Raw genomic sequence first — 12,142 nt, forward strand, 5'->3', positions numbered from 1 at the left:
AAAAAAAAGGACTAAATTTTTGAACAAAAACAAAGTTTTGGGGCAATTTTAAAAATAAATAAAGAAAAAGGATCAAAATGCCATATGCGCATAACCTAAGAGGACCAAAATAGGAAATATTCCTTCCCATCAAAACACAACACATCAGTGGGGACTAAATTGAAGAGCACGACAACTTCATAGGGCAAATTTTAAAATAAACTTGATTGCAAAAGCTTGAAAAAGCGGAAGGACAGCATGCGCAAATTCCCGCTTTTCCAAAAACATGTGGATCTTTAGGCGGGTCGGACCGGGTCGCATCTAAACGATGTCGTTTTGGGGTTTAAAGGCCAACCCCAAAACGACGTCGTTTTGGGGGGCTATAAAAGGTCCAAAATTTGCAAAAAAAAAATCATTTGGTGAGGAGAGAAAGAAAAAAAAAGAGAGAGAAGGAAGAGAGAAGGGAGGGGGAGGGGGATTTCCGGCCACAAGGCCGGTCACCGTCCGGTCGCCGGACCGTCGTCGATACACGGTGGCCGGAAAAGGTAATTTTTTATTTTTTATTTTTTTGTATTATTTTTTATATATTTATAATATAAATATGCATGAAAATTAATAGATAAAATAAAAAATAAAAGAAGAAAAGAAAACCGAAATCACCTTGGGTATTTGCCTCTTGATTTTCTCTTATTTCTAATTTTGGGTCGTTTTTGTTGTTTGGATGATATTTTCTCATTTGGATATTGATGGAATCGCTATTTTCGCTAAAAAATCGAATGGTTTTTCTTTTTATTTTTTAAGAAATTGTCGAAGAAGCCAGTTTTTTGATTTGGCTTTCTTTTATAGCCATTTACAATGCTCTAAAAATTATTACTTTCGTGTTTGCCTGATTTTGCAGGTGGAGCAGGTGGCGGACGTGACCGGCCTGACGGCGGTGCAGTGGCAGTGGGGCAGTTGGCTGACTTTGGCAGAGGCAAGTGGGGAGAGGGTGGCTAGGGTTTCAGCTTTTCTGAAACCCTAGTTTGACTAATAGGGTATTTGGGCTTGCTAGGTAATTAGGTTTAGTTGGGTTTATTGTTTGGGCTAAAAATGTTGTAAACAGGTTTGGGTTTTTTTTGGGTTTAATTGTAATGGGTTTTGGGTTTAATTGTAATAGGTTTTGGGTTAGTGACAAATTTTGGGCTTCTATAGCTGCCCCTCTTTGCTTATTGTCGTGCAACGAGAATAAAGCAAAGACTTTCAAGGAAGACCAAATTTGTCTAGTCTTGCCGAGTTTTGATTTGCTCTGGTGCTCTTCTTGCTCAGGTAGTCTCTTTCCAGTCCACCGCATCTTGTAGCTTTGGTTCAATCCATTGCATCTTCTGGCATATGCCTTGTAGCTTCAATCTACTCCAATGTAACTTCAAGGATATGAGATTTGTGGCTTCGATCTGCTTCACTGTAACTTCAGAACGATAAGATCTACAGATTCAATCTTCTCTTCTATTGCTTCAGTCAGATAAGGTTTGTGGTCTTCTCTTTTGCAATTTTAGAAAGGCAAGATCTGATATCCTCGAGCAGTTCCACCACAGCTTCAGGGAGAAAAGATCTGGTGTCTTCAATCAGCTCCAATCTTTATTCTCTACTCGGCATGTGATCCTGAGTTCAACTCATTTCTCGCAATATGAATTGACTCTTTAAAAACAGACATTAAAAACAGAAATTGAAAATAGCTCAGCACGTGAGCCAAGGCTCAACTCACCTCTCGCAACATGAGTTGGTTTCTTTGAAACTTAATTTGAAAAGCAAATTTTGAAAATACCTCGACATGTGACTTGAGGCTCAACTCACCTCTCGCAATATGAGTTGATTTTTGAAAAATATAAATTGAAAAAAAAATAGAAATTGAAAATACCTCAGCGTGTGAGCCGAGGCTCAACTCACCTCTCGCCATATGAGTTGATTTTTGGAAGAAAATTGAAAAACGGAATTTTGAAAATACCTCGGCTTGTGACCCGAGGCCCAACTCATCTCTCGCAATATGAGTTGATTTTTTTGAAAAACAGACATTGAAAATACCTCAGCGCGTCCCGGGGCTCAACTCGCCTCTCGCAATACGAGTTGATTTTTGACAAACAGAAATTGAAATTACCTCAGCGTGTCCTGAGGCTCAACTCACCTCTCGCAATATGAGTTGATTTTTTTGAAAGACAGAAATTGAAAATTACCCCAGCATGTCTTGAGGCTCAGCTCACCTCTCGCAATACGAGTTAATTTTTTTGAAAACAGAAATAAAAACATCAAAATACCAAAAGATGACATCTGATGGAACTCAGGTGTCTTTTCTTTTGATTTAGTACAGCTATCATCACATCCTCTTGCTCTACTGGAGTACCTGTATATGTCATGCATGATGTTATCATTGTTGTAGGCCAATTTTAACCCATTTACATCAAAACCCAATTTAACCTTACCTAACCCACCAAAATTAAACCCAAAACCCAAAATCTTAACTACCCAAAGCTCAATTTACATCAAAACCCTAATGGCCCAACCCTAAGCCCAAATCAAAATAAAAAAACCCTAGCCCACAACCTAAACTTTTCTCAACTAAATCCTAGCCTTTGCCGCCACCAACTCCACTAGCCACACTTGCTCCACCACCTATTCCACTAGCCACACTTACTCCACCACCTACTCCATTAGCCACACTTGCTCCACCACCACTTGTACCTACAAATGAAGACATAAACAATAAAAAATATTTTGTAAATGGCTATACAAGCCTTCTCATATTTTGTATTTAAGGGAGGAAGAAGTTTTGGGGGAGGAAGTTATGGTAAAGGATTTTTGAGAGGTTTTTTTTAGAGTAATCAAGGAGAAGAGTTATTGTAAAGGCTAGTTTTTGGAGAGGCTAGTTTTTTTTTTGGAGATTAATCAAATATCAAAGCAAAAGAGGTTTCTTGGTCTATTCTCGTTTTAAGTTCTTTGTTTGCTTATTGTTTTCCTTTCAGTTTTATTTTGTTTCTTTTATACGAAAGTCAAAATAAAAGGAGGAAGCTTTTCCATTTTTGCCGAAAAAGTTTTTTTGAGGTCCCATGTGCAGTACTGGTGGCATCGACAAGGGTTGGCCATGGTCCTAAGGATCGACGGTGGCCGGCCTTGTGGCCGGAAATCACCCACTCTCTCCCTCTCTTTTTTTTGTTATTATTATATTTCTTAATATTATATTATATATATATTCTTTTAATATATTAGGTATATTCTAAATTTATATTACGATATATATATATATTATACTATTTTATGTATATATCTTTAATACTATATTATTTATATATATATATATATATTTTCTACATGTTATCTTATGTATATATTTTAATTATATTATGTACATATTTTTTACACTATATTATATACATATTTTTTATATCTATTTTATACATATGTATATATTATATATATCTTAACATTACTAGTTATATTTTCACTATTTTATGTATATACTTCAAACATTATATATAGTATATTTCTAACACTATTACTATTTATAAATATATATATATTTTACGTACATACTCTTAATATCTTTATTATGTATATATTCGTTGTTTTTATTTCACATTGGATACTATTATTACGCTTAATATATCGTATGCATTGTTATTATTTTAATATTATTGTCATATTTATTATTTGTTTCAATGTATTTCCAACTCGTTTATTTTTGTCTCCGCCTATTTTATATCATTCTCGTTGTTCATTATTTTAAAGATTTTTATTCATGTTTTACTAATTTCAATAAATAAGGCAATGTTTCGCATTTTGGAACATCAAGAATTGTGCCCTAACTTACGGGTTTCGGTTCCCTTGTTGGTTCTAAATAGCTAAATATCCTTTTCAGTTTTGAAATGCACGGATTTCCAATTTAAATTAAAAGACGACCTTGTGCTCAGGAATTCATGGTATTGTGTCCTAACTTACGGGATGTGATACTCCAATATCTCAAGATAAGGAAATCTTTAAACAAATCGATTTAAGCTAATTCAAGAATTTTAAAATCAGTATTAATAGAAAAGATCGTATTTTTAAGTCCCTTCCCAATTTTTAATTTTCGACATTAAGACACTAACTAAACAATTCGGTACCAATTTTTTGGGCGTGTCGAGGGTGCTAATCCTTTCTCGCACGTAACTGACTCCAGAACTCATTCTCTCAAGTTTCAGAGACCAAAGGCCCTGCTTTTAGTAAACTAAAATTGATTTATTAAAACAAAGGTGATCCGATCACACCTGATAAAAGATTGGTGGCGACTCCCGTTTTAATTTTCACTTTCAAACAAAGTCGATCCCCATTTTCAAAAGAATGGTTTCGACAGCTTGGCGACTCCACTGGGGACCTCGAGAGTCGAACCTTAAATTGATTATTTTTTGTCTTTTGTCAAAAATCGAAAATCGATTTTAAATTTACTGCATTGCATGTTGTCTGTTATTTTCGCGACTCTCTTCATAATATGCTTGCTTTAAGTGGTTTAATTCTTTGAGGTATCTTTGCATATCGCATTGCATTATTGGTCAATTTCACCCTCTTAAGTGGACGTGAAAAACTACTCCTTCGTGAGGTCTTCACCTCCGTATAGGATAGTGGATCGCTTTCGGGATACATCCGTACTTGCGTCTTCGTGGGGTTTTCACCTCCGTATAGCCGTAGGGAAATGTATTCCCCTGAATCGAACTCGGTCTCAGTATGAACCTATAATGGGTGAGGATCGAGGAATTTGCTGGTTCAGTACCTTTACTTGTAACCAAACTACATGTAATGAGCCCTAGGAGCCTACCTAGGTAGAACCACACCAAACCCTAGTGGTTACCCGATTAGGTGCTTATTTACTCACTATTTGCTTTGAATTCTATTCTTTGTATATAATACTAACTTGTTGTATTTTGATCATTTTCGCATGACATTTCATCATAAAAGGGTGTTGATTTACGTTCGGTTACTAATTAGAAGAGTTTAGCATAGAAAAAGATTTCTTGATAGAATGGAGGATAATGCGTCCGTCCGAGTGTGGTCCGAGAGAACGCATACAGAGAAAGGAGATAGTTTGATCGAGGATATGAATCGGAGTTGTGGGATTTCACTCGCATCAAGTGTGACTCGAAACGACTGCAAGAGTTAAGGGATATATGGAATAGTTGGAATGGCGAAGTCAAACAACTCTTTTACTGTAACTACGGTGACCTACCTTATTTGCTCGATGTAAAGGTGGAGAAGTACTTATTCCGGGCCCTCGCGCAATTTTGGAACCCCGCTTACAGTTGCTTCACTTTCAGAGGAGTTGATTTAGTACCTACGGTGGAGAAATACATGGCGTTACTTAATTGCCCGAAGATTCAGGCTGATAGGGCCTATTCAAGACCTGTTAATGTCCCTCCCTTTTTGAAGAAATTGATGAATATCACGGGGATGAGCGAGCAATGGGTTGCGACCCGCATCAAGCAAAAAGGGGATAGTAAATGTATTCCTTGGAGGAATTTGAGGGATTTTATTCTTGCGCACCCGGATTCGAAGAAAAGGGTTGATGTTTTTGCCTGAAGTCTCTACGGTTTGATCGTCTTTCCTAAAGCACTTGGATACATAGATGAAGCCGTCTTAGATTTATTCGATCGACTTGATAAAGGTACCACACCCGTCCCGGCAATCCTAGCAGAAACTTTTCGATCCTTGAATACATGCCGGAGAGCGGGCGAGGGAAGATTTATTGGTTGCGCACAGCTTCTTTTGGCTTGGTTCCACAGTCATTTTTGGAAGGTGGAGAAGGTCTCCTATCGGATATTTTCTAAGGATTATTCGCCATTAAGAGAATTAGTGGCCACATCGAGGCGGGACGACATCTCCGAAGAGAGGTGGATAACTATTCTCCAAAATTTACGGACCGAAGACGTTGAATGGAGGGCTCCGTGGTTGATTCCTGACGAGCTCTTATATAGGTGCGGTGATTTTGACTGGGTCCCTCTGGCTGGAATATGGGGAGCCATTGGATACACTCCACTGATGGTGTTAAGGCAGTATCGATCAAGACAGTTTATACCGGTGACACAAGGGTTGGTACAATGTGAGTTCCCCTATAAAGACAACAATTATAAAAAGAGGGTTCGCGAGATATCAGATGCATGAAACCAAACTCAAAGAATAAAAGGATTCACTGTAGGCCTGATGACGACCCCCGACTATGAATGGTGGTGGGGTAGGAGAGTCAACGACAACATCCTTAGGCAGAATCAAGGGAACACAAAACCGATAGAGGAGCATTTACGGGTCATCCCATCCGAGTTAGAGTTCATTAAGCAAGATTTTGAGAAAAGAAACTCAGAGTTGAGGAAGAAGATAGAGCAGCTAGAAGAAGATAAAATGAAGTTGGGGTTAGACGTTGATATCCACAAGCTAGAGGCCGAGAAGTTAAGGAAAGGAAAGAACAAGGCCGAGGAAGATTTAGATAGTCTAAAAATCGATTACAAGAAGCTTCGTATAACAATAAAAACTGCCGGATTAGGTAAAACGTCGGAACAATGGCGTCAAGAGATTAAAGAGGAAAAGACTAGAGCCGACCATTGGGAGAAAAGATTTCAAGATGCCCGAGTACGAGAGGACACTCTGAAGAAGTGTTTGTTAGAAACCCAAAACGAAAAGGAGAAGTTACGAGCTCGGGTGGCTGAATTGGAAAGATTACTTCGGCAACATCGTAGCCATAATTCGATAATTAAGCTAAAGGCTAGTCTGAGCAGGATCGAATAGTTGAAAGGGAAAATAGAAGAACTCGAGACCGCACTGTGAGATAGCAAAATTCGAGTGGAACTTCTTGAGACAAACAACGACTATTACAGAGAACAGCTTCACCATTCTCAAAACCAGATTAGAAATAGAGACTATGTCATGGGCGAAGCTATAGCTCAGGTTCGGGAGATAGTTGATCACTTGCAAACCTTGGCAGTTCAGGCTGATTTATTAAGCTTAAAGTACGAGTCGGAATCAGACCGAGGCCGAAGCTTAGCTTGGATTCTTAGGAAAGTTAGGACTTTGGGCATTAGGGCAAAGTCGTATATGTAATCATCCGTTCTATGTAAAGAAATCTTTCTTCTAGTGAAGTTCTTCTAATGAAATTGAATTGGAATCAACGCCTCTTTTTGCATCCATTCATCCATTCATTGTATATACATATCCCATAATCATTCGCTAAGGTTAGAATCATATAATTCGCAGTTGCAACACTTCAAATCTAGAACCACGCCATTCGTATAAAACGCGTCGACAAGCTAGAGCAATGGAGGCTGAGTTCAATGAAAGAATCGAAAGGATAGAAAGAGTCCAGAAGGAATTACAAGAACAACTGGCTAAGTCACAGCAAGAAACGAGGGATTTGATAGTAAGATCTCGAGAGGAATCACTTGAACAAAAGGATCAAATGGCTAGAATGATGGAGATGATATCAGTTTTGGTCAAAGGAAAAGGACCCATGCAGAACCCCAACAGTATGGAACCTCAATCAAGAATTAATCATGACCAGGATCCATTCTATCCCCCACGTAGCACAAAGAGGGTATACTCAAGGGGAATCCACAGGCTTGGAACAACGACCTATGCCATTTGCTCATCTAGGGCAAGGAACATTTATGTCAAATCTTGGAGCAACCCCTGCCAATCCTGTAGTTCCAGATTTAGATGATCCAGTCGAAATAGCCAAGTTGAAAATAGATGATCACGAGGCTCAATAGAAGTATAGGAGTTTGGATGAAAGACTCAAGGCAATAGAAGGTACTGAAGCCTTCTTGGTACTAGGTGCTAAATAACTCAGTTTGGTACCTGGCCTAATCCTGCCTCCGAAGTTCAAGGTGCCTGATTTCGAAAAGTACGATGGGACTAGATGTCTAAAAGCACATCTTGTCATGTTTTGTCGAAAAATGACCAGTTCCGTGAACGAAGATAAGCTACTTGTACATTGTTTTCAAGATAGTCTAGTAGGATCGACTCTTCGGTGGTACAACCAGCTCAGTAAGGAAAGGATCCGATCTTGGAAACACTTGGCGTCGGTATTCTATGAGTAGTACAAGCATGTATCAGATATGGTGCCTGATCGGATGACTTTACAAATGATGGAGAAAAAGCCGCCAGAAACTTTTAGACAGTACGCGCAGAGATGGAGGGACGTCTCAGCCCAAGTAGAACCCCCACTAACGAAAATTGAGATAACCGTCCTTTTTATCAACACCTTAAAGACGCCGTTTTATGACAAACTAGTGGGAAGCGCCACGAAGGACTTTGCGGATATTGTAATATTCGGTGAGCTTATAGAGAACGTCGTCAAGAGCGGTAGAATGGAAGGTTCAGAAAGTTCAAAAATGACAGTGCCTATGAAGAAGAAAGAACCAGAAGCCCACATGGTGGGAATAGAAAGCCGTTATACCCCTAATCCATATCCAAACCAACCCTGACCTCGAAGTTATCCACCTCCAAATTTCTATTATCCCCCTCAAACCCCTTACTACCAAGCACCACCTCCTTCCTACCCCGTATACGCCACGAACAACCAAAGACCCGTCACCACATTCCCACAAAACACGGTACCTACTCAAAGCCAGCCCAGAAACGAACCAAGACCAGCAAGGCCTAATCCCGAGAGACCGCAATTTACTCCTATCTCTGTGTCGTATAGGGAATTATACCCAAAACTTTTGGAAAAACAGCTGATTTCTCCCCATTACATGGCACCCCTTAAACCTCCATACCCAAAGTGGTATGAACCAAACACTAGTTGTGCATACCACGCGGGGAACCAGGAGCATTCCATGGAGAATTGCCTAGCCTTTAAGAGGAGAGTTCAAGGACTTATTGACGTGGGTATCCTACGATTCGATAGTGCCAGTAACGCAACTGGGAACCCGTTCCCTAACCATGCTGAAGGGAATGTGAGCATAGTGGGGAAAGAGGACGAATGGAAAGTCAGAAGATGTGTTTCGAAAATAAGGACGCCTCTGTAGAAAATCTGGGAGGTACTGGTTAAGAAAGGATTGCTTTGTCACCCCGATAGAATTCTCGGAGAAGAAGGTCAAAGTTTTTGCAATTTCCATGGAATTGTAGGACACGTCATTCAGTCGTGTGAGGAATTTAAAAGGTTGCTTCAAGACCGGATGGATAATAAGGAGATTAAGGTCCTTAAAAAGAGGGAAGAGACCAACGAAAGAGAAGTCTGCACCTTTGACAACTAGTCATCAGGTCTCCCTTATAGCGCGGATCGACCGTTAATAATTTATTACAACGCGATGAAAGAGCCGATGAAACCAAAAATGATAATCGAAGTACCGTCTCCTTTCCCGTACAAGGACGATAAAGTCGTACCATGGAAATATGACATCAATATCGTCACACTGGAAGATGAAAAGCTCAAAGCCATAACTGGAGATGTTGGAGAGGTAGGTCATTTTACCCAAAGTGGAAAATGTTTTTTGAAAGAGGTCGAACCAGTAAAGAAGAACAGTAACTGGAAGCAAAAAGGGAAAGCAGTGATGCATGAGGCCGAAGTCGAGCAAGAAATTCCACCCGTGCAAGAAACTAAAAAGCCTTTGGATGAGGAGGAAGCACAGGAGTTCTTGAAATTTATCAAACACAGTGAATACAATGTGGTGGAACAATTGAATAAGCAACCAGCACGAATCTCGGTTTTATCTCTGCTGTTAAATTCGGAGCCACACCAGAACACTTTGCTGAAGGTGTTGAATCAAGCTTACGTGGCAAACAATATATCTGTGGAGAAGCTGGACAGATGGGTGAACAACTTGAATGCGGATAATTTCATTTCTTTTAGTGATGATGAAATACCACCCAATGGTAGAGGCTCCGTAAAAGCACTACATGTTACGACGCGTTGCAAGGGCTACATAATACCGAATGTGCTTATCAATAATGGCTTGGCACTCAATGTCATGCCTTTTGTAATATCCTAAATTAGGGCTTAATCGGAATAGTGGTTTCGTGACCACAAATCCGAGATAGAAATAATTATTTTACAATGATTTTGATGTTTATGATATGATTGCATGATTGTGTGAAAATTTCGTGATGAAATTCTATGCCTAAAGTGCTTAAATTGAAAGTAGGGACTAAATCGAATAAGTTGCAAAACTTGCATTCTAGAAGTTTTTAGTATGAAATTGTTTTGGAATATTAATTAGGAGGTCTTAAATAGCAATTTTACCAATTTTAAGTTCATGGACAAAATTAGGACATGGAAGGAATTTTGGAAAGTTTAGTAGTAATGGTATTTTGGTCATTTAGTTATTAAAATGAATTAAAAACAAAATTAAAAGCCAATTTTGTCCATCTTCTTCATTAGGCCGAAATTTCAAGGGTTCTCCATAGCTAGGGTTTGTTTCAAGCTTCCAAGCTCCATAGTAAGTGATTCCAAGCCCGCTTTTAATGATTTTACGTTTTTGAGATCCCTAACTCGATAAAGCTTATGTTAGCAATAATTTAACCTAGGGTTTATATTTGGAAAAATACCCATAGGTGAAATTTGTGTATTTTGATGTTTTATGATAGAATATGAAGTTTTAAATTATGTTAGACAACTTGTACTACTCGATTTTAAGCAAAAACGAGTAAAGGGCTTAATCGGTAAAAATACCTAATAGTCACAAGTACATGTTAGAGTGAGAATTTGATGTTTCCATAGAAGAGAAAAGTGATCAGCATGTTGTAAAACATAAGAATAAGGAATAAAGTTTAATCCCGAGCCTAGGGGCAAAAATGTAAATATGCAAAAGTTTAGGGGTAAAATTGTAATTTTTCCAAAATTTGAGTTAAGGATTAATTTGATAATGTGAGTATTAAATAAGCTAAATGTGTTATTTTAGATCAAGAAAGACGTGGAATCGACCTCAATCGAGGAAAAGAAAAGATTGTGGACTAAATTGCAAAATCTTTGTATTTTGGTACCAAGGTAAGTTCATGTGTAAATAATGTAGCATAATGGTTATTTTTAAGTTATTGATGTTAATTATATGTTATGCTGAATTTTATTATGAAATGTATGCTTTGTGGTTAATTTCAAATAATATGTAAATTATGTGAACTACTTGTTAAATATAATTGTTACCGAGTATTGATTTCGCATTCTACGGAAGACGGCAAGGATAAGTGTTCGAGGAAAAGCCCGTTTGAACCTTAGGAATAGATTAGGATACAAGTGACATGTCACTAGGATGGTTGAGCATCCGAACTCGTTGAGTTGAGTCCGAGTTCACTTATGGATGCGAATGTCCGAACTCGTTGAGTTGAGTCCGAGTTCGTGAGATGTAACTAGGCATCCGAACTCGTTGAGTTGAGTCCGAGTTCACTTATGGATGCGAACGCCCGAGCTCGTTGAGTTGAGTCCGAGTTCGCTATGGGCGGGTTACATGATTGCTTGATTGAATATGTGGCACTTATGTGCAAGTTATCCATATATCCAATTATATTCCGATGTGTTCAACGGGTAAAGTTCTACTCAAATGGAGGAAAATTTCGAGATGTAAAGAGACGTATTGGTAAGTGATATGAAATGGATATTTTGGACAGGTATGTATTTAACCCTCGGGTTGAGTATTGATACAACCACGATAAGGTAATAAGATGATGAAGAATGATTAAAAATGTGATATGTGTTTTAGTGATGTATGCTAATGTTGACGGTATAACTGTTGTTATGTTACTTATTATTTGCATATGAACTTACTAAGCATTTATGCTTACTCCTCCTTCTTACTCATTGTAGTTTTGGACAAGCCATTTCGTGAGTCGGGATAGGTCGAAGGCTCACCACACTATCCGTAAGATTTTTGGTAAATGGCTTGTAAATTTAAGTATGGCATGTATAGCAATATACCCATTTTGTGTAAATGATCTTATGGTATGGTTGTGAAATGGTTGAGGAAATTCTTGATAATGATAAATTATGAAAATGGTTAGTTTAGATTATGTTTGATGTTAAGGAAAACTATTAAGATACTTAGTGCATAAAAACTCATAAAAAGGATGAAATTTACCATAAACAGAATACTGCAGCAACACTAACGCGAGTTTGAAAATTTACTAAAAATCATAGAAATTGAATTTGGTGGTTAAATACATATCAAATTGAAGCTTATTA

The sequence above is a fragment of the Gossypium arboreum genome, chromosome 12 (assembly GCF_025698485.1).
Source record: "Gossypium arboreum isolate Shixiya-1 chromosome 12, ASM2569848v2, whole genome shotgun sequence".
Lineage (NCBI taxonomy): Eukaryota > Viridiplantae > Streptophyta > Magnoliopsida > Malvales > Malvaceae > Gossypium > Gossypium arboreum.